Raw genomic sequence first — 27,385 nt, 5'->3', positions numbered from 1 at the left:
GCTGTTCGGGGCAGCAGATGATATAACTGCCCCAGGGACACGTGTCTTGGTCAGAGCAGCCCTGCATGCACCTACGGTTTCCCTCCTGACCTGTTGGAAATCTTCCAAGGGCTCCTCAAGTGCCAACAGAGCCTGCGCTGGCAGACCCTGAGCCTGGGTGGCGGTGTCCACAGCTGCACCTGCAGCTACCACTACCCTTGCGCCCGTGGCTGTCAATGGAACGGACTGCCGGGTCACACGGGCGCCAGTGCCAGATGCAGAAGCTGCATCTCCCGGAACCACAGGGGGTGGTGGCATGACTGCACCGACACATGGCACAACATTGTGCTCAAGTGGCGCACCCCTGCCTCTTCCCCCTCTGTGGCCACCCTGGACACCCTGGAGTACCCCTACTCCCTAGTCACCATGGCCACGTCCCCGACCACGCCCGCCACGAGGAGTACGCCCAGCTGAAGCGCCCCTCACCTTTGCTGGCCTCCCAACCATGGCACAGATGTTGTAGTGCCGGCACAGATGGAGTAGTGCCAATGGGAGGTGTACAGCACAATTTGTTAGGCGGAAACCTGTGCAGTTCCCTCTGGGACCACTGCAAAAGATTTAGGACTACAGGCGTTGGCGGCGAACCCACTTGGTAGCAGTCTGCACCACACAGATTCACGTGGTAGCTGTAGCTGAGCAGTCAGACTTCTCTCAAGAAAAGTTGAGCAGTATGTGGAGTATACAACATAGGGCAATTCTTCACAGCAAGACAAGCAAACACGCAACGAGGCTTAGTGTAAAGATATTAAGGTATTTATTCATAACAAAATGTCTATGAAAAACACTAAGGCAAATCACGGCAAACAAAAAAAACACAATTACTCTACGAAGTAGACAATCAATCCCCCTAGCAATATCGACAACTCTAGGTTCTACTGGTACCACTTATTTTCAGACAGATGTGTATACCTCAACCCAGATGACACTCGAATATTAGTTAGGACGGGAGAGAAAAAGATAGGCAGGTTACGAAATCAACACAGTTCGATCCAAGCAGATAAAATGCAAGGCAGGAAGGCAAGAATCACAATAGATCGTAAAGTTCAGAGGCCAGGCCCACTCGGAGAGAGGCAAGGCGCGATGTCCCAAAAAGTCTCTAGTGGAGATGCATTCAAGTCTGTATTGCAAATTGTATCGGTGGAAAGAACCAGTTCAGAACAACGAATGAGAAAAGCTTGGAGGCGACCCAACGGAACGGAGAGGATTAAGACACCTCACTCGAACCGATCGAAAGGGAAGCCAGGCGGACACAGTACCTTGTTGTGGAGGGCAGCTCCGACGGTGGCAGTTGTTCCTGGTGGTGGATGCACGTTGGTTCTTTGCCAAGAGTAGAGATGATCTCGTCGTCGAAGAAAATGAAGTCCGGTGCACTACCAGGGAAGAGACCATCCGCGGAGTGCTCCGTCACAAGGCACCACCTTTTGGTCGCGGTTCGGGGGTAGTGGCTATCCGGTTGCCGAGGTGCTTCTGCATGGGCAATTCGACCACTGCGTCCTGAGGCGTATAAAAAGCAAAGGGGACTGGTTGTTCCCACAAGTCAGGGGAAGAGACTCTCCGGCAGGGAGATCTCCTCTGTCGTCGGGAAGTGGTGAGTCGGTTCCGCAGGGCTCCACCGGAGGTGTCGTCGTGCAGGTCGGCTCAGCGTTACCCTCGTCGGATTTTTAGGTCCTGTGGCGACTTCTGAAGATCCAGTCCCAAAAGCCCTGCTTTTATGCAGAAAACCCCCATTCATTCAGCCTAGCTGTCAATCAACACATGCTAAGTGGTGGACGGGAAGGCTCACCACCTGGGCCAATCACTCCAGAGTGCGACCGGAGTTGGCAAGGCAACTTGGTCCAGGGTGCCTAAACCCCCTCCCACACCCCTGTGGTAACCCAGACAGAACGGCACCACTTTGGAGGGTCTCTGTACAGAGGTCCGCCAAAAGTGGAACAAAGGGCTCAACCTTTGGTTTAGGAGTCACAGAGACGAACACAGACGCCATTTTACAAACCGAGTTCTGGCAGAAAATACCACTCGATAAACCTATTTAAGATAAGTAGATCGGTGGTACGTCAGAGATAAATGAGAAAAAGTATCAATCTCCAACAATGGGACGAGTCCCATAGGGTTATGCTCGGGGTTGAACATAACAAGTAGTTTCCACTGCCACCAGCCAAAACTCGACGAGGGGGGACGGGACAGTGCCCCCTCGAGTAAGAGATCCAGGAGTAATCGAATTACCCCTACTAGTACGTCCACAATAAGATGGTTTGTACTAGTTCTGTTAGTAGATTTAGGTCTAGTAAAGCCAATGGTGACTTTACATGCCCGGGGAGACAGTAGTCAGTCCCCGGGCATGGAGTGTATGGTGGGGGACCCGCTAGGGCGCTCCCGTGTTACGGCACGTAGGGTGCGGTGTAACACACACAGAAAAACACATTAGACCCTATGGAGTAAAAGACCCCATAGCCCATCGAACACATTGACATTTCAAAGGGATTACACACATGCACGTCCAAGAGTGGGAGAAAAGAGTCTCACTCTTGGCAGGATGGAAAAAAACAAACTCCAGAAATCCAGGAAAGCTGCTGGGGGACTCACTAGGTTAGGAAATTCAGCCTAAACAGAGAATTCTCCCTAACACAATTGACCTGGGCAATTGGGGTAAAGGGGGTGGGAAGCAAGATGTTAACAGCCCCCCTTCAACTGCAAGGCTGTATGTGACCCCGGTGATGTAGTGAAGGGTCACGCAACGCTCAGGCACCCCAAAACTGCAGTTAAACCGTGCACGCAAACCCTGCAGCCTATGTGCGTGGAATCAACCTCCCGCAGTACGCGGTGGCACCCAGTAACTCGAATAACGCGTACACGTGGGACACGCAGGCTACTATGACCTCGAAAATGGGTGCGATACACAGGGGCACCCGCAGTGGGAAAAATAGCGTGTGCGACTCACCGTCTGACTAGCGCGATGCAGAAAAACACGCATAGCCAATACCCCCGCCAAAAGAAGAGATACGTCCTTGATAGCTGTGAAGTTGTGATGCGCGCGAAACAACAGGAAGCAGCAACACACGTCGGTCTCCACGAAAGGCACGCACAGCGAACTGCTGCCCCCGCTCACCTTTAACCCGTGCTGAGGGAAATGCCTGCCGTGTCACATCACTCACGCGCATGGGCCCTTTCCTCAGATTACACGCATTCACACGTGGATGTGCAGTTTTTTCACGCGCGCAGAACCACTATGCTAACGTCACGAGGGAAACGCTCGCGCACGCCTGCGCGCGTCACGTCACAGAGGCGCTTACGCTTGAAGGTCCTTTGGTCCAATGAAAGCACGTACGAGTGCTGACGCGCTTACGCGCTATGGGCCTTTCCTCGAATCACATGCTGACGTGCACATTTTTCATGTGCAAAATCACTCCGTATCAAGCTGGCCATGTGAAAACACACGGAAGACCATGCTCCTGCCCAAAAGGCCGAATCACTGCCCCCCAGAGCCCCGAGCATGCTCCCACCTGCCATCTGCTGCTGCCTGACTGCCTGCTGCCCACGTGTCCTGCTATTTGCTGCCTGCACATCAGCCAGGGGTGCAGTTGCTGTGACCACCCCTGCTGGAACGGAAGACTCCCGACTGGGATACCATCGCTCCACAGCCCAGCCCCAGGACCCAGTTGCCCACCCACACCTGCCTCTGGGGTTGCCATGTCAGGCACTACACCATCTGGCACCACTGGCAACCCCCAGCCAGAGAGGCAGAGGGCCACCAGCTTCACTGCCACCGAAGTTGGTGTCCTGGTGGAGCAAGTCCTGGGGCAGTATGATGCCCTCTTCAGAACAAGATGCGCCAACAAGGAAAGATGGACTCGGATCTGGACAGACATCGTGACTGCCATCAACGCCGAGGGGGTGGCAGTCCGCGACTTCCAACATGTCAAGAAGCGCTTGGAGGACTTCAGGTCCAGGACCCTCAACAAGGCCCGGCGCCTCTTGAAGGCACCGGATGCTAAGGGGAACCGGGGCCACCTGTCGGAACATCAGATGAGGGTCCTGGAATGCATATGTCCAGCGCTCCACGTCCAGGTCCTTGAGAGGCAGACACATCTGGAGTTGAGCGGTAAGTGTACATGCATACTGATTGGAAGCTGTGCGTGTGGTGGTGTGCCAGTTGTGTGCAGGTTGTACATGTGGTTTTCTAGGGCCATGTATGGATGTGTATGTACAGGGCTGTGAGGCTGACACATGCAAATCCTTTCATGTGTGAGACACATGGATGGTGTATGTGTGGGTAAGCATGCAAGCCAAATGCAGATGTGTGAGCACACATGTTTGGATTACTGTGTATGTCAGTTGGCATGGTTGTGGTGTCACACATGGATGTTGGTTCCAGCTGCATGTATCTGCACCGTGTACATGTGCATGTGTGTGTATTTGACAAGGGTGCAACAGTGATGCAACATGGATGCATATGACACTGATAAGTGGAAGACTGATTGGCAGATGTGACATGGATGCCGATCTCAACACTGCAACAGTTGGCGGAGGTGTACACATGTATGTAAGCGTGGTGGCGTGTGTGCATGTGTAGTGCACTCCCTGTGTTTCATGTGATATCTGGCTCACCTTTGGCTGCTCATGCTGTTGTATGTGTATGGATGGTGCTGGCTGTTGCGATATGGCTGTGGAATAGCTCATGTGTGTGAGTCGAAATGACATGTGTGTTGGGGATTGTGATGCCCTGTTTGAAGTTTGACAATGCCACTCATGTACAACTGTCATGTGCGTATGAGTCCATTCTACAGTGCCCTGATGCCTGTGTTTTATTTCTCCCTGTCTGCGTCGTCAACTGATGAAGAGGGCGGAGAAGGTGCTGTGAGGCACAGCAGCAGGGATCGCACTGCCAGCCGGAGACGCAAGGCCCGGCTACCCTCCCAGGTTGTCATCTCGTCGGGGAGTGAGGAGTCCGGTGCCGCGTCCCAGGCCGCAGCTGCTGAGGGGAGGTCCAAGAGGCGGAGGTCGGAGTTGGACTCCTCGACAGCAGAAGGGGCAGCTGAGACCCCACAGGGCCCAACGGAGGAAGATGGCATGGAGTCATCCATGTTGGTGCGGGGTTTGGTGGAGGAGGAGCCCGTGCAAGGGACAGAGACGGGGTCTGGAGGTGGGGATTCCACTGGTGCTAGTGGTGCAGTGCAGGACCAGTGACAGGAGGCAGCACAGGCCGCCAGGGAGGTGCCTGTGTGCAATCCTGTCCCTGACCCTGTCACTGTATCATCTTGCACCAGCAGGGATGCCTACGTCCAGACCTGTTCTCAGGGAGGAGATTGGCTTACACCAACTGGCCTTCCTCTCCCTGCGGATGTGGCTATCTGGCACCGGGTTGAGCCTGTCCTGGGTGGGGTGGTGTTGCGTTAATGTGCCATGCGAGGTGACCTGCAGTCTTTTCATGAGGAGACTGCACGTCTTCTCGCATGGCTCGTTGACCGCGGTGACCCACTGGGACAGCTCACCAGGGCCAGATTCCTCCGTTTCCTGGACCTTGTTCCGACCCCCTCCTCAACTGAACCCGCTATGCCCCAGTCGTCCTCCATGCCATCTTCCCACCCATGAATCACCTGGGTGCCCTGTGGAGCTGCCTCTGAACCTGCGGCCAGGCTGCTAGACAACAGATCCCTGCCACAGTCGGGAGTCGGACGTCCAGCAGGGGTGGCCACCTCAACAACTGCACCCCAGCTGGAGGAGGATGTGCAGGCAGCAGGAGCAAGGGCACACGCAGCAGCACAGCAGCAGCAGCAACAAGGCGGGAGCCATGATGGCTCGGGGCCTTCATCATCGGAGGGGCAGGCATCGGCCGGAAGGCAGGAGGACCCTGGATGGGAAGCGTCTTCCATGTGGCAGTGGTTCGGCAATGGGATAGATGCGGAGCGGCAGCGGGCGGAAGTGGCACGGCTCACGATGGTCAGGGCGGAGAACTCCATGCGTAGGGCCCTGAGGCGGGCCGAGTGCCTCGAGGCCATTCGCAGGGACCTGGAGTTCCAGATGTCATCGTCCCTGCGAACCCTCGGGGCCATGGAAGAGGACCGCCTCCGGGACATCGAGCAGGAGTTCGATGATGCCCTGGCCCGGGACATCAACATGTGAGCCATTGGACTTGCCCGCTGCCCTTGTAAATAGTTGGGTAGTATTAGGTTTCCTTTGGTTATTTCTTTATTTTGGACCTTTTGGACAGTGGACCACATTTTTGTATATAGTTGTTTTATTAAGTAGGAGTTTTAGATAGGTTTCATTTCTTCAGTTGGGATCTTGGACCCTGGATTGTTCATCTGTATATAGTTAACTGTTGGATTCTACTTTTTTGTTTGGATTTCCCCATGGAGCAATGGTTTTCACTTTTGTTTTTCCCTTGGATTTCATTTTTGGAACTGTGACTTTGGACACCTTTCCTTTGGATTATGATGTGTTGTTTTTCATTATTTTACAGACATGCAGCTTTTCTTTTTTAATTTCCATTGTCGTTTGTTTGATTTTAATTCCATTCATGTTGCTTTTAACACATTTTTTTCTTCAAACTTTGATATGTGGTATTATCTCATTGGTTTCATGCATGTCATGATATGGGTTTTGAGATTCACTTGCACCCATTGTATGTGTCTGAGGGACATGTCTTCATTTACATACTTGCCATTGGGGTTGTGTCATGTAATTGACATTTCTATGTGGGTGGATGCAATACTTGGGTGGGTCTTTGGCATGTGGAGGCTTGCCATAAGTGCCAGGGATCGAGATTGTGATGACGTGTTGGCTGGGGGACATGTGTCAGGGCCTGCTGGAAGGTGCCCCACACTGATGGGGGGTGGGGGTGCAAGGGACATGTGGCGGGCCTGTTGGCAGGTGCCCCGCACTCCTGGGGGATGGGGGTGCAAGGGGACATTAGTGGGACATGAGTGGGTGCCTGCTGGCAGGTGCCCCGCACTGCTGGGGGGTGGGTGTGCAAGGAGACATGAGTGGGGGCCTGCTGGCAGGTGCCCCTCAGTGCTGGGGGGTGGGGGTGCAAGGGGACATGAGGGGGGGCCTGCTGGCAGGTGCCCCTCAGTGCTGGGGGTGCAAGGGGACATGAGTGGGGGCCTGCTGGCAGGTGCCCCTCGGTGCTGGGGGTGCAAGGGGACATGAGCGGGGGCCTGTTGGCAGGTGCCCCACACTGCTGGGGGGTGGGTGTGCAAGGGGACATGAGTGGGGGCCTGCTGGCAGGTGCCCTGCACTGCTGGGGGGTGGGGGTGCAGGGGGCCATGAGTGGGACATGAGTGGGGGGCTGCTGGCAGGTGCCCCACACTGCTGGGGGGTGGGGGTGCAAGAAGACATGAGTGGGGGCCTGCAGGCAGGTGCCCCTGACTGTTGGGGGGTGGGGGTGCTGGGGGACATGAGTGGGGGCCTGCAGGCAAGTGCCCTGCACAGCTGGGGGGTGGGGGTGCAAGAGGGTAATGCGTTGGTGATCACTAGTGCAAGGTGACATGTGGCTTGGCTGGGGGGGCATGCCCATGGTGGATGGGCTGCCTGCGGGACATGCGCAGGGGTGCAGGGTAGTCCCCTGTGGTGTGTCCTGCCTGCAGGGGCCGTGGAGGGTGTAGAGGGAACACCTGGGAGGACCCACACTGCCAATTCACGTGTAGGAATCCCCTGCACCCCCGAAATACACGTACCCCACTTGCACAGGGCCTATCGCGTGTGGAACTTCCCTGCACCCCAGAAATACATGTACCCTGCTGAAATCACGTGTTGAACTTGCCCGCAACCCAGGAATACACGTACCCTGCTGAAATCGCGTGTTAAACTTCCCCGCACCCCAGGAATACATGTACCCTGCTGAAATCGCGTGTTAAACTTGCCCGCACCCCAGAAATACACGTACCCTGCTGAAATCGCGTGTGGAACTTCCCGCGCACCCCAGAAATACACGTACCCTGCTGAAATCGTGTGTTAAACTTCCCCGCACCCCAGAAATACATGTACCCTGCTGAAATCGCATGTTAAACTTCCTCGCACCCCAGAAATACACGTACCCTGCTGAAATCGCATGTTAGACTTCCCCGCACCCCAGGAATACATGTACCCTGCTGAAATCGCATGTTAAACTTCCTCACACCCCAGAAATACACGTACCCTGCTGAAATCGCGTGTTAGACTTCCCCGCAGCCCAGGAATACACATAACCTGCTGAAATCGCGTGTTAAACTTGCCCGCACACCAGAAATACACATACCCTGCTGAAATCGCATGTTAGACTTCCCCGCACCCCAGAAATACATGTACCCTGCTGAAATCACGTGTTAAACATCCCCGAATCCCAGAAATACACGTACCCTGCTGAAATCGCGTGTTAGACTTCCCCGCACCCCAGGAATACACATACCCTGCTGAAATCGCAGGTGAAACTTCCTGCAAACCCCAGGAATACACCTTCCCCGCTTGCCGTGTGCTGTGTGGTGGCCCTGTATACTGGTCCAGGGTTAGCGCAGCTCTTTTTCGCTGGATTGGGGATTTTGATGGCTTTTCCTTGCGTGAGGGGCATTCTTGGGGGCGTTACTGGCGCTGCTGCAGGGTCGCTGCGCCACTCTGCGCCGCGGCTGCTTTCGGTGGCTAAAATCCATGAATACGCTGTGCGCCGAAATGGATTTTGGCGCATGCGTCTGGCGCAAACTATCACACGCGCACACTGTGCGCCAGCAGCATGCATCACTTGTGCGCTTAATTCTATGAATTACCCCCTATATGCTTGTACACCAACTGATCACAAGGATATTTGGCGGCGTGTCTTCTGTAGCACTAAGTTTGCCATGAGGAAAGCAATTGTTCACTTTTTAGATCAGGTATTACCAGATGAGTTTTTAGTTTAATGAGAATATGTAAAAAGAAAATTATAAAATGAACTGTATATAAGTTGTTTAGTGAGATATAAGTGTAATTATATGTGATTCTTTGTTATTCTTTTGTAAATAGAAAGATATGAAAATTATTAATTTATATGAAATTGTAATGTTTGAGAAAAAAAAAAAATGAAAAGTTGAAGCAATTCAGCCAAACAAATAAATAAAATAAAAAATGTAATGATAGTACCATTACTCTAAAGCAGAGATTACCAGCAAATCTTACAAACGCGTATTTAATGTTCTTAAAACCAAAATTTGATAACTAAACTGTACTTAAACCCTAAGTAAACTTGTCGTAAAAAAATGTAAACTGTTTGAATATTTCAAAAGCTATCTAACTGCGCAAGGATTCTACAACAACTAATCAGATAAATGAATACCAGTAAATTAGAGCCAAAAATAGACAGTTAGAATGCGCCAATCGGTATCTAACTGTCCCAAAATTTAACAATATCCAAACAGATAAATCAATACCACTAAAATATATAAAAAAATAGGCAGTTAGAATACACCTACTGGTATCTAACTGCTCCAAACTTTTATAATATCCAAACAAATAAATAATATGTTACTGCAACAAGCCAATGTATAAAGCATTACCCAGAAACAACAAGTGAACACTGAAAACAAACAAACAAATAAACTATAGCATAACAGAAAACGTTTTTTTTTAATCCAACATGGATTTATTTTCTCCCACAGACCCAATGATTAAACTGAGCAAATTGCACAGTACTCTGGTTTGTAATCTACTAAATATGAAGGTCCAAAAAAAAAAATGTTGATTATACAATGTAATAAGTCATTACAAAATACTAACATGCTATTTTCTTTTATCACAGAAATTAACAAGAAATACATGTACTCCAGTTACTAAACCAAACAGTAAGTATATTATACACTCTATGCCCTGGCCACAACCATCGCAGCATATCACACCCATAGTATCTTATAACTTTGTTCCTTATAAATTTGTTTTTGACCCAAAGTTATAAGCAACTATGAGTGTGATATGCTGCCATGGTTGTGGCCAGGGCATAGAGTGTTGGGTGCATGGCCAAACGGCCATGCACCCAACACTCTATGCCCTGGCCACAACCACCGCAGCATATCATACCCATAGAGTCAAACATTTCAACTATGGCCTATGGAAACTTTTAATGTCCGTGGACATTATGAGTGTTCTTAGAACACTTTCAACTTGCCCGAGAACAATACGGACACAATCTTCAGGACACCCCCTACGAACATTTCAGGACAATGCGAGAGTTCTAAGAACACTTCCAACTTGACAACGAACAATACGGACAGCGTCCTCAGAACACCTCCATTTTGTTTATTTCTGAACATTTCAGGACACCGCAAGAGTTCTTAGAAGCGTCGGGAAGGCGAAAAGACGGTGAAACAGGTTATCCCCACTAGTCAATGGGGATGTGGGTTCTTACATTTTCTGACATTCTGTATCCTCTGCTTTTGACTGGCAGACAGTCACCAGTGAGAATATCATGCTGTCCCCAAGGCGTCAAGCCTGGTGAAAGTGAGAACAGGGAGGCAAACTGATTTAACATAGATTTGCACTCCTCTTGTTGCTCAGGTGTCAGATCTGAAGAGAGATTGACTGCTTCAATGTTCTCATCTAAAGGTACACCTCTGAGGAGATCAGGGAGAGATTCACTCTATTCTTCCTCTGCTGCTGAAGCTAGAAGCAAGGCTCCTACTTCAAGTCTGGAGATGTACGCTTTCAGTCGATTGGTGTGGAAGACTCTAGGAGCTTCCCTGGGTCTGCCCAGATCCACCAGATAGTTGACCTCCCCAAGTTTTCCCACAACTTTGAAGGGTCCCATCCATTTGTCTTGCAAGACCCTCTGCCTTGTTGGGAGCATAACAAGAACTAGCTGGTCTTGAGTGAACTCAACCATGTTAGCCTTTTGATCATGCCAATGCTTGACCAAAGCTTGTCCAGCTTTCAGGTTATCACTAGCTTCTGCCATCATGTGTGACATTCTCCTCCGGAGACCTATCACATAGTCAGTCACTCTGACTGGCTTGAGGGGAGGAGCACCTTCCAATCCCTCCTTAATCAGGGCGAACGGACCTGTGACTGGATGGCCATAGAGGAGTTCAAAGGGAGAATAACCTACTCCCTCCTGAGGGACTTCTCTATAAGCAAAGAGAAGGCATGGCAGTAGAAGGTCCCATTTTCTTTTCAGGGGCTCCTCTAAAGCACCTATCATGCTCTTCATGGTTCTGTTAAACCTTTCTACCAACCCATTTGTCTGTGGGTGGTATGCGGTTGAGAACTTGTAAGTAACTCCACAGGTTTTCCACATGGCTTTCATGTAGTGGGACATAAAGTTTGACCCCCTGTCGGATATTACTTCCTTAGGAAACCCAACCCTGTTAAAAATACCAAGGAGGGCCTTAGCCACAGCCGGAGCTGTAATAGTCCTCATAGGAATTGCCTCAGGGTACCTAGTAGCATGGTCTACTACAACAAGGATAAACCTGTTGCCTGAGGAGGTTGGGGGATCAAGGGGACCAACAATGTCAATCCCTACCCTCTCAAATGGGACTCCCACAACTGGGAGAGGCACTAAAGGTGCCACATTCTTGGAGCCAAACTTACCAGAAGTTTGGCAGGTATGGCAGCTCTTGCAAAACGTATCTACTTCAGCCCCCATTTTTGGCCAATAGAAGTAGAGTGAGAGCCTATCCTTGGTCTTCTTGAAACTCAAGTGACCAGCCAAAGGAATCTCGTGGGAGAACTGTTGTCTGTTCTCTTGGGGTACAAGGCACTTGTAGTTTCCAGGTTCAGACTCAGTTGGTTCACTGTAGAAGAGGCCATCTTCCCAGTGCAACCTATACTTCCCAGGCTCTTGCCCATCAGCCCGAGAAGCTGCCTGGTGGCGGAGACCCTCCAGAGTTGGACATTCTCTTTGTCCCTTACGAAAAGCTGCCCTGCTGGGCCCACCTTCTGCCAGTAAAGACTGCAGCTCAGGATGGTCCTCAGGGTCCAGATCTCCAATAAGTTCTTGGCCTCCTACTAGCTCTTCTTCAGCGTCTAGTTCAACCACACAGGGTTGTACCTCCCTCTCAGCCTCAGCTGGAGGTGGAGTTACAGGTGTAACTGTGGACAACCTAGGGGAAATCCTTGTTGGAAGCACTGGAGTGCTTGCTGCTGGCTTTTTCCCAGGAGTCTTGGGTTGCCCCTTTGCTCCTGATCTGATAGTTACTGCAGTAAGTTGCTCCAGTGGGAGAGTAGTGATCTCTGTCATCATATCCTGAGATAACCCTCGCAGGGTTTTCTCTCTTGCAGGTTTCTTGAGCTCCTGTAACCTTTTACCAGGAGGTCTGGGGGTATGTGACACAACTCCAAGAGCTTTCAGGTCATTACCCAACAGAACCCTACCTGGTACTTCACATTGTATACTGACGGGTATCTTTACAGCCAAATCATTACACTGGATGAGAACTGGTAACTGGGGACACATCTGCACAGGCCCTCCAGCTAACTTGGTGAGGCATTTGGGTGCCTTAGCAACATCATCTGCCTTGAAAAATGATTCATCCACCACAGTTATGCTGGCCCCAGTGTCACTAATGGCAGGAGTCTCCTGACCATTCACCTGGATACTGTCTTTATAATACTCTTTAGTATTATCTGGGATAGAATTATACACATCTAAATTCTGTTGTTCCCACAACCCCAGAGAGACTAAAGAAACACTGGCTGAGACACCAATGGGTTCATCAGCCAGCAGTAGAAAGTTTCCACTTGCCATTGGTCTTCCTCTTCTGGAGCGAAGGCTAAGGAGGCAAGCTGGATCCCTGGAAGTTTACCTTTGCATCTGGGATCTCCTTTCACATGGTCAGTGGCCTTACAAACATAGCATGAGCCAAAGGCTCGCTGGAATGGAGGCTTGTTCTGACCTCCTTCTGGTTTTGCACCAGAAGGTACACTAGCCTGAGTTGGTTTCCCTTGTGACTTACCCTTATGGTTTTGTTTGGGGCCCTCTTTGGAATTGGCAGTATTCGAGTTACCCCAAAATCCTTGTGAGTGGCCCTGTTGGCAACCCACAAGTCAGCAGCCTAAGCTAGCTTTCTGCAACCTAATTCCTTTGAATCAGCCAAATGCTGTCTAAGCTCAGGATAGCAGACATCATAAATTGACTCCAACATAAAAAGATTTTTCATACCTTCATAAGTGTTCACCTTGTAACCCTTAATCCACCCCTCTAAGTTTTTAAACCCTTCACTCACCCAGGTAGCCCAAGGGGTACCATCATGCTTTTTGAGGGTTCTAAACCTCTTAAGATACTGGGAGGGGTCTTCCCAAATCTAGCTGTCAAAGCTAGTATCACACATTCATACTCCTTCCTATCCTCCTCGCCCAACTCCATTACCACATCAGTTGCAACAGGGGGAAGCCTAGAGAACAACCAGGTGAGTAAGTCATTTCCTGTGATGTCCTGGAGCCCATGATTATATTCAAACAGAGACAACCAATCCAAGACATCCAACTAAGGCTCATACATACCAACCAATTCTTTAGGCATCCGGGGTCTTTTAGGACTGGAACTTCTAGAGGAGCCAGAGAGAGAAGCATTTTCAGCAGACAATTTCTTCATTTCTAGCTCATGCTTGAGCTCCATTTACCTTAGCCTTAGTTCTTTTTCATTTTGAGCATTAAGTTTCTTATACTCCAGTTCTAGTTTCCTTCTCTCCAGTTCAAAGTATTGAGGACTAAATGTGGGACCTGGTAAAGGTCCAGTAGGTACAGCAGGTAGAGCAGACAGAGGCCTAGGGGGGACAGTCACAGCAGCCTCACCCTCCTCTTCTGACTCTTCCTCAAGATCATTAACATTTTGTTCAGTTTCAATCTCAGTACTGTTATCTACAGTTGCTGGAGTGGTAGGTTCCTCTGAACCATCATCCAGGCTTTGGTTAGCTAACAACCTTTCTATTAGCTCCATTTTCTTGCCTCTAGTCAGGAGATTCTTATGCTTACAGAGAACTCTTAAACAATCAGCAGTTTTTGTAGCAAGGGACTCTTGACAATAACTTTCCATAGTTAACAAGTTAGAAGATTACTTTTTCAGTGCTAAGCTTTGTGGTTAGTTGCACTAAGGTACCCTAAAACACACTAAAATGTATACTCAATACAAATCCCACCGATGTACACCAGTGTTAGGCAGAAACCTGTGCAGTTCCCTTTGGGAACACTGCAAAAGATTTAGAACTACAGGTGTTAGCAGTAAACCCACTTGGTAGCAGTCTGTACCACCCAGATTTACCTCGTAGCTGTGGCTGAGCAGTCAGACTTCCCTCAAGAAGAGTTAGGCAGTATGCAAAGTATACACAATAGGCACTCAGATACAATAGCACAAGCAAGCACTGACCAGAGCTTTGGTATCAAAGTATATCATTATTTATTTAAAAGCACACTGTTTGAAACACTCCAGCACTCTTATTTGTAAAACACTCTAAACACAGTTACTATTATGATATATACAACCCTTATTCCTTATCAGACAAGTCTTAGTTAACACCACTTATTTCCAGACAGAGGTGAGTGCTTAACTATAGATGGCACTCCAATAAATTCATGAAAAAGGGAGGGAAAAAGACAGAATATGTGAAGATACACCACTCTAAGATTTAGGAACACTTTTAGCAAGGCAGGAGAGCAAAAGTCACTAGTGAGCCAAAGTCCATAGGCTGGGCCCACTCTTAGAGAGAGCAGAGCACAAATGCACCCGAGATCACACAGTTACACTAGGCTTTAAAAGTTTTGCAGAGAGTTCGAAAAGAGTTTAGAGAGGCTCAGAAAAGTTTAGCCAGGGTGTCCCAGGCTAACCCAGGTTCGAAAGCCGGGGGCTAAATGTACCCCGTACAGTCGGTGGCAAGGGAAGCCAGGCAGAACACGGTACCTTAAGTGGAAAGGATCCTCCAGCGGTGGATGTTGTTCCTGGCAGCGGGTGCAAGTCTCGGCGTCGTCCAGAGGAAGAGAAGATCTACACTTGGAAGAAAGATGAAGGTCGTTGCACTGCCAGGGAAGAAACCAGCGGCAGAATTTTCTAGTTAAAGGTATTACCCTTTATTTTGCGGTCATGGTAAAACGTGGTATTCCGGTTGCCGGGGTGCTTGGCACAGGCAAGGCGGCCACGAGATGCGTCGGGAAGGCGAAAAGACGGTGAAACTGGTTATCCCCACCAGTCAAAGGAAGAAGAATCTCTGGCGGGAGATCTCCTCTGTCAATGGAAAAAGTGGTGAGACGGTTCAGCAGGGCTCCACCGGTGGTTTCGTCGTAGTAGGTCGGCTCAGCTTCTCCCTCGTCGGATTCTTAGGTCCTGTGGCAACTTCTGAAGTTCCAGTCCCCAAAGCCCTGCTTTTATGCAGAAAACCCTCATTCACTCAGCCTAGCTGTCACTCAAACATGCTAAGTGGTGAGCCGACCGGCTCACCACTTGGGCCAATCAGGACGGAGTGCGACTTGAGATGCCTAGGCAACTCAGTCCAGGGTGCCTAAATCCCCCTCCACCCCTCCTAAGTACCCCAGACAGAGTGGCACCACTTTGGAGGGCTTCTGTGGGGAAGCCCGCCAAAAAGTGGAAAAAAGGGCTCGACTTGGGTTGGAGTCACAGAAGAGAACACAAACGCCATTTTAGAACCGAGTTTTGGCAAAAAATACCAACCGGTGAATTAATAATAAATAAATAAACCGGCGGTATGTTCGAGGCTATCGTAATTAAATAAATAAAGATAGTAGCCTCGAACAATGGGAAAATCCCATTGAGAAATGTTTGCGGTTGAATATAAAAAGTAGTAACCACTGCCACCAGCCAAAACTCGATCAGGGGGATGGAGATGTGCCCCCTCGACTAACAGACCCCGGGGCAATCGAATTGCCCCGGCCAGTACGTCCACAATATGTTGGTTTGTACTGGTTCTGTTCAGAATTCAAGACTATTAAAGTCTATGGTGACTTTACATGCCCTGGGAGACAGTAGTCTGTCCCAGGGTATGGAGTCTATACTGGGGGTCACTATGACACCCCTGTGTTACTGTACTGAGGGTGCTGTGTAACAGACATCACAAAAACACATAAAGCCCTATGGAGTAAAAGACCCCATAGCCCATTAAACACATCTAGAGTCAAAGAAACACACTCAAATCATGTCCAAGAGTGAGGGTAAAAGAGTCTCACCCTTGGCAAGAGAAAAAATTAAACCCCAAAAATCCAGCAAAGCTGCTGGGGGACTCACTAGGTTAGGAAATTCAGCCTAAACAGAGAATTCTCCATAACATCAGAACACCCCCTACGAACATTTCATGACACCAAGAGTGTTCTTAGAACACATTCAACTTGCCATCGAACAATACGGACAGCGTCTTCAGAACACCCCCTACGAACATTTCAGGACAACCCGAGAGTTCTTCGAAAACTTTCAACTTCACAATGAACAATATGGACAGCGTCCTCAGGACACCCCCATTTTGTTTATTTACAACCATTTCAGGACACCGCGAGTGTTCTTAGAACACATTCAACTTGCCAGAGAACAATACGGAAAGCGTGCTCAGGACACCCCCTATGAACATTTCAGGACAACGCGAGAGTTCTTAGAACATTTTCAACTTGACAACGAACAATACAGACAGTGGCCCTCATTACGACCCAGGCGGTAAATTACCGCCTGGGTCGTACCCTTACCACCATGGTGTAAACTACGTTTACGCCATGGTGGTTGGCGGATTTACCGCCCCATTCCAAGGTGTGTGGGGCGGTAAATCCCCATTTCCCATTTTACCCTTCCCCATTCCCATTTTCGCCCCATAGGGCATAATGGGAATGGGGAAAGGCGATAATTACGGCACCGTAAATTACAGTGCCGTAATTATCGCCAAGGTCCCTTTGCGGCATAGATTTTAATGGCTGCAAGAAAGCAGCCATTTAAAGCCATCCCGCAAAGGGAACCTTGTAATCAGGCGTTAAGGGTCGGCGCCGTTTACAGCGCCGTAAACCCCTTAACGCCTGAGTCAGAATGAGGGCCAGTTGCCTCAGAACACCTCCATTTTGTTTATTTATGAACATTTCAGGACACCACGAGTGTTCTTAGAACACATTCAACTTGCCAGAGAACAATACGGACAGCGTGCTAAGGACACCCGCTACGAACATTTCAGGATAACGCAAGAGTTCTTAGAACATTTTCAACTTGACAACGAACAATACGGACAGTGTCCTCGGAACACCCCCATTTTGTTTATTTACGAACATTTAAGGACAACGCGAGAGTTCTTAGAACATTTTCAACTTGACAATGAACAATACAGACAGCGTCCTCAGGACACCCCCATTTGTTTATTTGCGAACATTTCAGGACACAGCAAGTGTTCTTAGAACACAATCAACTTGACAAAGAACACTACGGACAGCGTCCTCAGAACACCCCCATTTTGTTTATTTGCGAACATTTCAGGACACCGCAAGAGTTCTTACAACACATTCAATTTGCCAGAGAACAATACAGACAGCGTCCTCAGAACACCCCCATTTTGTTTATTTACGAACATTTCAGGACACCGCAAGTGTTCTTAGAACACATTCAACTTGCCAGAGAACAATATGGACAGCGTCCTCAGGACGGACAGTGTCATCAGAACACCCCCTACAAACATTTCAGGACACCGCAAGTGTTCTTAGAACACATTCAACTTGCCATCAAACAATACGGACAGCGTCTTCAGGACACCCCCTATGAACATTTCAGGACAATGCGAGAGTTCTTAGAACACTTTCAACTTCACAACGAACAATACGGACAGCGTCCTCAGGACACCCCCATTTTGTTTATTTGCAAACATTTCAGGACACCGCGAGTGTTCTTAGAACACATTCAACTTGCCAGAGAACAATACGGACAGCATGCTCAGGACACCCCCTACGAACATTTCAGGACAACCCGAGAGCTCTTAGAACATTTTCAACTTGACAACGAACAATATGGACAGTGTCCTCAGAACACCCCCATTTTGTTTATTTACGAACATTTAAGGACAACGCGAGAGTTCTTAGAACACATTCAACTTGCCATCTAAGAATGCGGACAGCGTCTTCTGGACACCCCCTGCGATCATTTCAGGACAACGCGAGAGTTCTTCGAACACTTTCAACTTCACAATGAACAATATGGACAGCGTCCTCAGGACACCCCCATTTTGTTTATTTGCAAACATTTCAGGACACCGCGAGTGTTCTTAGAACACATTCAACTTGCCAGAGAACAATACGGACAGCCTGCTCAGGACACCCCCTACGAACATTTCAGGACAACGCAAGAGTTCTTAGAACATTTTCAACTTGACAACGAACAATACGGACAGTGTCCTCAGAACACCCCCATTTTGTTTATTTACAAACATTTAAGGACAACGCAAGAGTTCTTAGAACACATTCAACTTGCCATCTAAGAATGCAGACAGCATCTTCTGGACACCCCCTACGATCATTTCAGGACAACGCGAGAGTTCTTCAAACACTTTCAACTTCACAATGAACAATATGGACAGCGTCCTCAGGACAACCCCATTTTGTTTTTTTCCAAACATTTCAGGACACCGCGAGTGTTCTTAGAACACATTCAACTTGCCAGAGAACAATACGGACAGCATCCTCAGGACGAACAGCGTCATCAGAACACCCCCTATGAACATTTCATGACACCACAAGTGTTCTTAGAACACATTCAACTTGCCATCGAACAATACGGACAGCATCTTCAGAACACCCCCTACGAACATTTCAGGACACCGCAAATGTTCTTAGAACACATTCAATTTGCCATCTAACAATGCGGACAGCGTCTTCAGGACACCCCCTACGAACATTTCAGGACAACGCAAGTGTTCTTCGAACATTTTCAACTTGACAACGAACAATACAGACAGTGTCCTCAGAACACCCCCATTTTTTTTATTTAAGAACATTTTAGGACAACGCGAGAGTTCTTAGAACATTTTCAACTTGACAATGAACAATACAGACAGCGTCCTCAGGACACCCCATTTTGTTTATTTGCGAACATTTCAGGACACTGCAAGTGTTCTTAGACCACAATCAACTTGACAAAGAACACTACGGACAGCGTCCTCAGAACAGCCCCATTTTGTTTATTTTCGAACATTTCAGGACACCGCGAGAGTTCTTAGAACACATTCAACTTTCCAGAGAACAATATGATCAGCGTCCTCAGAACACCCCCATTTTGTTTATTTACAAACATTTCAGGACACCGCAAGTATTCTTAGAACATATTCAACTTGCCAAGGAACAATACGGACAGCGTCCTCAGGACGGACAGCGTCCTCAGAACACCCCCATTTTGTTTATTTACGAACATTTCAGGACACTGCGAGTGTTCTTAGAACACATTCAACTTGCCATCGAATAATACGGACAGCATCTACAGGACACCACCTACAAACATTTCAGTACAATGCGAGTGTTCTTAGAACACTTTCAACTTCACAATGAACAATACGGACAGCGTCCTCAGGACACCCCCATTTTGTTTATTTGCGAACATTTCAGGACACCGCGAGTGTTCTTAGAACACATTCAACTTGCCAGAGAACAATACGGACAGCGTCCTCAGGACGAACAGCGTCATCAGAACACCCCCTACGAACATTTCAGGACACAGCAAGTGTTCTTAGAACACATTCAACTTGCCATCTAACAATGCGGACAGCGTCTTCAGGACACCCCCTACGAACATTTCAGGACAACGTGAGAGTTCTTCGAACACTTTCAACTTCACAACGAACAATATGGACAGCATCCTCAGGACACCCCCATTTTGTTTATTTGCAAACATTTCAGGACACCGCGAGTGTTCTTAGAACACATTCAACTTGCCAGAGAACAATACGGACAGCGTGCTCAGGACACCCCCAATGAACATTTAAGGACCACGCGAGAATTCTTAGAACATTTTCAACTTGACAACGAACAATACGGACAGTGTCCTCAGGACACCCCCTACGAACATTTCAGGACAACGCAAGAGTTCTTCGAACACTTTCAACTTCACAACGAACAATATGGACAGCGTCCTCAGGACACCCCCATTTTATTTATTTGCAAACATTTCAGGACACCGCGAGTGTTCTTAGAACACATTCAACTTGCCAGAGAACAATACGGACAGCGTGCTCAGGACACCCGCTACAAACATTTCAGGATAACGCAAGAGTTCTTAGAACATTTTCAACTTGACAACGAACAATACGGACAGTGTCCTCAGAACACCCCCATTTTGTTTATTTACGAACATTTAAGGACAACGCGAGAGTTCTTAGAACATTTTCAACTTGACAATGAACAATACGGACAGCGTCCTCAGGACACCCCCATTTGTTTATTTGCGAACATTTCAGGACACCGCAAGTGTTCTTAGAACACAATCAACTTGACAAAGAACACTACGGACAGCGTCCTCAGAACACCCCCATTTTGTTTATTTGCGAACATTTCAGGACACCGCGAGAGTTCTTACAACACATTCAACTTGCCAGAGAACAATATGGACAGCGTCCTCAGAACACCCCCATTTTGTTTATTTACGAACATTTCAGGACACCGCAAGTGTTCTTAGAACACATTCAACTTGCCAGAGAACAATACGGACAGCGTCCTCAGGACGGACAGTGTCATCAGAACACCCCCTACAAACATTTCAGGACACCGCAAGTGTTCTTAGAACACATTCAACTTGCCATCAAACAATACGGACAGCGTCTTCAGGACAACCCCTATGAACATTTCAGGACAACGCGAGAGTTCTTAGAACACTTTCAACTTCACAACGAACAATACGGACAGCGTCCTCAGGACACCCCCTTTTTGTTTATTTGCGAACATTTCAGGACACCGCGAGAGTTCTTAGAACACATTCAACTTGCCAGAGAACAATACGGACAGCGTCCTCAGGACGAACAGCGTCATCAGAACACCCCCTACGAACATTTCATGACACCACGAGTGTTCTTAGAACACATTCAACTTGCTATGGAACAATACGGACAGCGTCTTCAGGACACCCCCTATGAACATTTCAGGACAACGCGAGAGTTCTTCGAACACTTTCAACTTCACAACGAACAATATGGACAGCGTCCTCAGGACACCCCCGTTTTGTTTATTTGCAAATATTTCAGGACACCGCGAGTGTTCTTAGAACACATTCAACTTGCCAGAGAACAATACGGACAGGGTGCTCAGGACACCCCCTACGAACATTTCAGGACAACAGAAGAGTTCTTCGAACACTTTCACTTCACAGCGAACAATATGGACAGTGTCCTCAGGACACCCCCATTTGTTTATTTGCGAACATTTCAGGACACAGCAAGTGTTCTTAGAACACAATCAACTTGACAAAGAACACTACTGACAGCGTCCTCAGAACACCCCCATTTTGTTTATTTGCGAACATTTCAGGACACCGCAAGAGTTCTTACAACACATTCAACTTGCCAGAGAACAATACAGACAGCGTCCTCAGAACACCCCCATTTTGTTTATTTACGAACATTTCAGGACACCGCAAGTGTTCTTAGAACACATTCAACTTGCCAGAGAACAATATGGACAGCGTCCTCAGGACGGACAGTGTCATCAGAACACCCCCTACAAACATTTCAGGACACCGCAAGTGTTCTTAGAACACATTCAACTTGCCATCAAACAATACGGACAGCGTCTTCAGGACACCCCCTATGAACATTTCAGGACAATGCGAGAGTTCTTAGAACACTTTCAACTTCACAACGAACAATACGGACAGCGTCCTCAGGACACCCCCATTTTGTTTATTTGCAAACATTTCAGGACACCGCGAGTGTTCTTAGAACACATTCAACTTGCCAGAGAACAATACGGACAGCATGCTCAGGACACCCCCTACGAACATTTCAGGACAACCCGAGAGCTCTTAGAACATTTTCAACTTGACAACGAACAATATGGACAGTGTCCTCAGAACACCCCCATTTTGTTTATTTACGAACATATAAGGACAACGCGAGAGTTCTTAGAACACATTCAACTTGCCATCTAAGAATGCGGACAGCGTCTTCTGGACACCCCCTGCGATCATTTCAGGACAACGCGAGAGTTCTTCGAACACTTTCAACTTCACAATGAACAATATGGACAGCGTCCTCAGGACACCCCCATTTTGTTTATTTGCAAACATTTCAGGACACCGCGAGTGTTCTTAGAACACATTCACCTTGCCAGAGAACAATACGGACAGCCTGCTCAGGACACCCCCTACAAACATTTCAGGACAACGCAAGAGTTTTTAGAACATTTTCAACTTGACAACGAACAATACGGACAGTGTCCTCAGAACACCCCCATTTTGTTTATTTACGAACATTTAAGGACAACGCGAGAGTTCTTAGAACACATTCAACTTGCCATCTAAGAATGCAGACAGCGTCTTCTGGACACCCCCTACGATCATTTCAGGACAACGCGAGATTTCTTCAAACACTTTCAACTTCACAATGAACAATATGGACAGCGTCCTCAGGACAACCCCATTTTGTTTTTTTCCAAACATTTCCGGACACCGCGAGTGTTCTTAGAACACATTCAACTTGCCAGAGAACAATACGGACAGCATCCTCAGGACGAACAGCGTCATCAGAACACCCCCTATGAACATTTCATGACACCACAAGTGTTCTTAGAACACATTCAACTTGCCATCGAACAATACGGACAGCATCTTCAGAACACCCCCTACGAACATTTCAGGACACCGCAAATGTTCTTAGAACACATTCAATTTGCCATCTAACAATGCGGACAGCGTCTTCAGGACACCCCCTACGAACATTTCAGGACAACGCAAGTGTTCTTCGAACATTTTCAACTTGACAACGAACAATACAGACAGTGTCCTCAGAACACCCCCATTTTTTTTATTTAAGAACATTTTAGGACAACGCGAGAGTTCTTAGAACATTTTCAACTTGACAATGAACAATACAGACAGCGTCCTCAGGACACCCCATTTTGTTTATTTGCGAACATTTCAGGACACTGCAAGTGTTCTTAGACCACAATCAACTTGACAAAGAACACTACGGACAGCGTCCTCAGAACACCCCCATTTTGTTTATTTGCGAACATTTCAGGACACCGCGAGAGTTCTTAGAACACATTCAACTTTCCAGAGAACAATATGGACAGCGTCCTCAGAACACCCCCATTTTGTTTATTTACAAACATTTCAGGACACCGCAAGTATTCTTAGAACATATTCAACTTGCCAAGGAACAATACGGACAGCGTCCTCAGGACGGACAGCGTCCTCAGAACACCCCCATTTTGTTTATTTACGAACATTTCAGGACACTGCGAGTGTTCTTAGAACACATTCAACTTGCCATCGAATAATACGGACAGCATCTACAGGACACCACCTACAAACATTTCAGTACAATGCGAGTGTTCTTAGAACACTTTCAACTTCACAATGAACAATACGGACAGTGTCCTCAGGACACCCCCATTTTGTTTATTTGCGAACATTTCAGGACACCGCGAGTGTTCTTAGAACACATTCAACTTGCCAGAGAACAATACGGACAGCGTCCTCAGGACGAACAGCGTCATCAGAACACCCCCTACGAACATTTCAGGACACAGCAAGTGTTCTTAGAACACATTCAACTTGCCATCTAACAATGCGGACAGCGTCTTCAGGACACCCCCTACGAACATTTCAGGACAACGTGAGAGTTCTTCGAACACTTTCAACTTCACAACGAACAATATGGACAGCATCCTCAGGACACCCCCATTTTGTTTATTTGCAAACATTTCAGGACACCGCGAGTGTTCTTAGAACACATTCAACTTGCCAGAGAACAATACGGACAGCGTGCTCAGGACACCCCCAATGAACATTTAAGGACAACGCGAGAATTCTTAGAACATTTTCAACTTGACAACGAACAATACGGAAAGTGTCCTCAGGACACCCCCTACGAACATTTCAGGACAACGCAAGAGTTCTTCGAACACTTTCAACTTCACAACGAACAATATGGACAGCGTCCTCAGGACACCCCCATTTTATTTATTTGCAAACATTTCAGGACACCGCAAGTGTTCTTAGAACACATTCAACTTGCCAGAGAACAATACGGACAGCGTGCTCAGGACACCCGCTACGAACATTTCAGGATAACGCAAGAGTTCTTAGAACATTTTCAACTTGACAACGAACAATACGGACAGTGTCCTCAGAACACCCCCATTTTGTTTATTTACGAACATTTAAGGACAACGCGAGAGTTCTTAGAACATTTTCAACTTGACAATGAACAATACGGACAGCGTCCTCAGGACACTCACATTTGTTTATTTGCGAACATTTCAGGACACCGCAAGTGTTCTTAGAACACAATCAACTTGACAAAGAACACTACGGACAGCGTCCTCAGAACACCCCCATTTTGTTTATTTGCGAACATTTCAGGACACCGCGAGAGTTCTTACAACACATTCAACTTGCCAGAGAACAATATGGACAGCGTCCTCAGAACACCCCCATTTTGTTTATTTACGAACATTTCAGGACACCGCAAGTGTTCTTAGAACACATTCAACTTGCCAGAGAACAATACGGACAGCGTCCTCAGGACGGACAGTGTCATCAGAACACCCCCTACAAACATTTCAGGACACCGCAAGTGTTCTTAGAACACATTCAACTTGCCATCAAACAATACGGACAGCGTCTTCAGGACAACCCCTATGAACATTTCAGGACAACGCGAGAGTTCTTAGAACACATTCAACTTGCTATGGAACAATACGGACAGCGTCTTCAGGACACCCCCTACGAACATTTCAGGACAACGCGAGAGTTCTTCGAACACTTTCAACTTCACAACGAACAATATGGACAGCGTCCTCAGGACACCCCCGTTTTGTTTATTTGCAAATATTTCAGGACACCGCGAGTGTTCTTAGAACACATTCAACTTGCCAGAGAACAATACGGACAGGGTGCTCAGGACACCCCCTACGAACATTTCAGGACAACAGAAGAGTTCTTCGAACACTTTCACTTCACAGCGAACAATATGGACAGCGTCCTCAGGACACCCCCATTTGTTTATTTGCGAACATTTCAGGACACAGCAAGTGTTCTTAGAACACAATCAACTTGACAAAGAACACTACGGACAGCGTCCTCAGAACACCCCCATTTTGTTTATTTGCGAACATTTCAGGACACCGCAAGAGTTCTTACAACACATTCAACTTGCCAGAGAACAATACAGACAGCGTCCTCAGAACACCCCCATTTTGTTTATTTACGAACATTTCAGGACACCGCAAGTGTTCTTAGAACACATTCAACTTGCCAGAGAACAATATGGACAGCGTTCTCAGGACGGACAGTGTCATCAGAACACCCCCTACAAACATTTCAGGACACCGCAAGTGTTCTTAGAACACATTCAACTTGCCATCAAACAATACGGACAGCGTCTTCAGGACACCCCCTATGAACATTTCAGGACAATGCGAGAGTTCTTAGAACACTTTCAACTTCACAACGAACAATACGGACAGCGTCCTCAGGACACCCCCATTTTGTTTATTTGCAAACATTTCAGGACACCGCGAGTGTTCTTAGAACACATTCAACTTGCCAGAGAACAATACGGACAGCATGCTCAGGACACCCCCTACGAACATTTCAGGACAACGCGAGAGCTCTTAGAACATTTTCAACTTGACAACGAACAATATGGACAGTGTCCTCAGAACACCCCCATTTTGTTTATTTACGAACATTTAAGGACAACGCGAGAGTTCTTAGAACACATTCAACTTGCCATCTAAGAATGCGGACAGCTTCTTCTGGACACCCCCTGCGATCATTTCAGGACAACGCGAGAGTTCTTCGAACACTTTCAACTTCACAATGAACAATATGGACAGCGTCCTCAGGACACCCCCATTTTGTTTATTTGCAAACATTTCAGGACACCGCGAGTGTTCTTAGAACACATTCAACTTGCCAGAGAACAATACGGACAGCCTGCTCAGGACACCCCCTACGAACATTTCAGGACAACAGAAGAGTTCTTCGAACACTTTCACTTCACAGCGAACAATATGGACAGTGTCCTCAGGACACCCCCATTTGTTTATTTGCGAACATTTCAGGACACAGCAAGTGTTCTTAGAACACAATCAACTTGACAAAGAACACTACTGACAGCGTCCTCAGAACACCCCCATTTTGTTTATTTGCGAACATTTCAGGACACCGCAAGAGTTCTTACAACACATTCAACTTGCCAGAGAACAATACAGACAGCGTCCTCAGAACACCCCCATTTTGTTTATTTACGAACATTTCAGGACACCGCAAGTGTTCTTAGAACACATTCAACTTGCCAGAGAACAATATGGACAGCGTCCTCAGGACGGACAGTGTCATCAGAACACCCCCTACAAACATTTCAGGACACCGCAAGTGTTCTTAGAACACATTCAACTTGCCATCAAACAATACGGACAGCGTCTTCAGGACACCCCCTATGAACATTTCAGGACAATGCGAGAGTTCTTAGAACACTTTCAACTTCACAACGAACAATACGGACAGCGTCCTCAGGACACCCCCATTTTGTTTATTTGCAAACATTTCAGGACACCGCGAGTGTTCTTAGAACACATTCAACTTGCCAGAGAACAATACGGACAGCATGCTCAGGACACCCCCTACGAACATTTCAGGACAACCCGAGAGCTCTTAGAACATTTTCAACTTGACAACGAACAATATGGACAGTGTCCTCAGAACACCCCCATTTTGTTTATTTACGAACATATAAGGACAACGCGAGAGTTCTTAGAACACATTCAACTTGCCATCTAAGAATGCGGACAGCGTCTTCTGGACACCCCCTGCGATCATTTCAGGACAACGCGAGAGTTCTTCGAACACTTTCAACTTCACAATGAACAATATGGACAGCGTCCTCAGGACACCCCCATTTTGTTTATTTGCAAACATTTCAGGACACCGCGAGTGTTCTTAGAACACATTCACCTTGCCAGAGAACAATACGGACAGCCTGCTCAGGACACCCCCTACAAACATTTCAGGACAACGCAAGAGTTTTTAGAACATTTTCAACTTGACAACGAACAATACGGACAGTGTCCTCAGAACACCCCCATTTTGTTTATTTACGAACATTTAAGGACAACGCGAGAGTTCTTAGAACACATTCAACTTGCCATCTAAGAATGCAGACAGCGTCTTCTGGACACCCCCTACGATCATTTCAGGACAACGCGAGATTTCTTCAAACACTTTCAACTTCACAAT

The sequence above is a fragment of the Ambystoma mexicanum genome, chromosome 7p, assembly GCF_040938575.1.
Source record: "Ambystoma mexicanum isolate Mex_15411 chromosome 7p, UKY_AmexF1_1, whole genome shotgun sequence".
NCBI classification, from domain to species: Eukaryota; Metazoa; Chordata; class Amphibia; order Caudata; family Ambystomatidae; genus Ambystoma; species Ambystoma mexicanum.
This window is presented reverse-complemented; position numbering follows the sequence as displayed.